Here is a 2,553-nt window from a genome sequence, read left to right as displayed (position 1 = left end):
TCTAATTTTAAATGTTGGAATATTAGGTCAATTATCACTGCATTTTTGACACCTAGTTTCAATTCCGACCTCAATTTTGCCGTCAATTATTTTCCTTTATTCTGAATTAAAGTTATCAAGCCATGGAGAGAAATGTTTTCCTTTCCCTGAAACTCTGCTGCAACTGCTCAGCCATTCTGGTGTTATAGACCGTACCTTATTATGCAAGAAGATTGGTTGCTTTCTTTTGGTAATTGGTGCTAGATATGGATCCTGACAACAGAGTTTCCAATTAATATGATCCCAAACGCGAGAGCAATTAATATAATGCCACACACAAGCTCTAAATTTTATGCTATCCACGAGACAAGTAGTTAATATAATTCCAAACACGACATTTAATTAATCTGACTATGATCCCGGATGAGTCGTACAATTAATATATTACAACTGTGGCGGTAGCAATGCACCAGAAATTCAGTCCCGTCACTCCACAGGTCGCAGCTTATTATTAAGGTTTCACACCCAATTGGGAAACAGTCAAATTAACACTTTAGAAATCCCAGAATAAAAGAGACTAAACCAAGTACCTTTAGACACCAACAGATTAAATATTTATTAAAAAAAAAGTCTTGAACACTTAAATGATCTTAAAAGATAAACATATGACAAAAGGCCTTCTTATTTTAAACAAACTCCCCGCAGTCACACACATGTATTCAAAAATAACAGTACTTCACTGGTTTTAAAAGTAGTGTTTTTGAAAGTTAGCTGCTTCTTAAAAACAAATACAATATGTAAGTCTTTGTGAATTACATTCCTTCTGGGTGGCGTATTCTACTGTATAAGTGGGAGTTGTTGGAATGTTAATATATGACTGGTGGATATTCAGATGGGGAATCAGTCCTGTTAGTCTTGGTGATCGAGGTGGGCTTATTATCGGAATGGTATAACATGGCCAGGCAACGTAGCCTCACAAACCTGTTCCACTCCTATTCAGTGAGATCATGTCTGATCTGTCACCAAACTTCATCTGCCTCCCTTTGGTCTCATATTCCTTAATACCATTGCTTGACAGATACCTATTAATATCATATTTAAAATTTACAATTGATCTTGTATCAATTGTTGTTTGTGGAAGAGAGTTCCAAACTTCCATCACACTTTGTCTGTACAGGTGTTTCCTAATCGCATTGCTGAAAGGTCCGGCTCTCATTTCCAGACTATAGCTCCTAGTCCTAGATTCCAAATATTCACAACCCTCTGAGTGAAGAAATTTGTCCTCAGCTCTGTCCTAAATGGTCACCCTTTTATTTTGAGACGGTGACCTCTGTTGTATACTCAGTAGCAAAAGAAAATGTAACCCTTCCCACCCAACATGTATCTTGACAAACCCTTGTGAAAATTGCATATTTTTAAATTAGATCACCGTCTCATTTTTCTACATTTTCGGGAATGCTGTCGGAAATGGTCATTGGAAGAAAGTTATAGATTTATAAAGGAACAGTCGAAAAGTAGTAGTTTTATAAAAATGATCTCTTTCCCTCACTATGAACGATTCTTCCACAGCCTGCGAAAGCTGTCACAAACACAGAACAGCACAGTCAGGTAGATTAACGTACGAACATACAAACATGCGAATTAGGAGCAGGAGTAAGACAGACGGCCTCTCGAGACTGCGCCTCCATTCAATAAGATTATGGCTGATCTGATTGGAACATCAACTCCACATTCCCGCCACGCCAATAACCTTTTACCCCTTGCTTATCAAGAATCGATCTTGATCAATCTGCATGAAAAATCTTCAAAGACTTTGCTTCCACCTCCTTTTGAGGAAGAAAGTTCCAAAGACTAACGACCCTCAGAGAGAAAAATATTCTCATCATCTCTGTCTTAAATGAGTGACCCCTTACTTTTGAACAGTAAGTTTTTTACAAGTGCCGTTATCTCATCAAGGACATACCTCTGCACACAGGACTTTGTGTTGACATTCCTGGGCCTGATAATGAGAAGCCTCATGTCCACATATCTAACCAACTGTCACTTATAAGTTGTAATCTTTTACCCTTGACTGGTTACTCTGTTGTTTGAACTTGATAATTAGGAGAAATAAAGAGACAACACTCAAATCTCAAATTAAACAAGAATGACTACACTAGTTTCGGTAGGAATACTACTGTTAACAGCGATAAAAAACGCCCATTTCCACTACACCTGTTAGCAATATAACCATTTGTCACAAATACGTTACAAGGAGTCATACATACATGATCACCCAGTGAGCAGATATCTCTCTGCTGATCATTCTATTCAGTAGCTGACGATGTTACTCGACTTAAACCTCGAATCACTATTTGCAATTATTTGTACAGCTCTCTTTTCAAGGTGGGATGGATGTTTCATTGACAAGATAACATTGTCCTATCAAAATCCACCAAAAGCTACAATGGTCCAATGAGATGTTTAATTCTTTGTTGAGACGATGATATTAGAGACTGCCTTGATGGTGAGCATGTGTTTATACTTCCTTCTGTAATTTAATCACATTATGCATGCCTCACGCTCGGTATCAGA

Source organism: Heterodontus francisci, chromosome 21, assembly GCF_036365525.1.
Source record: "Heterodontus francisci isolate sHetFra1 chromosome 21, sHetFra1.hap1, whole genome shotgun sequence".
Taxonomy (NCBI): domain Eukaryota; kingdom Metazoa; phylum Chordata; class Chondrichthyes; order Heterodontiformes; family Heterodontidae; genus Heterodontus; species Heterodontus francisci.
Note: the sequence above shows the minus strand (reverse complement) of the source record.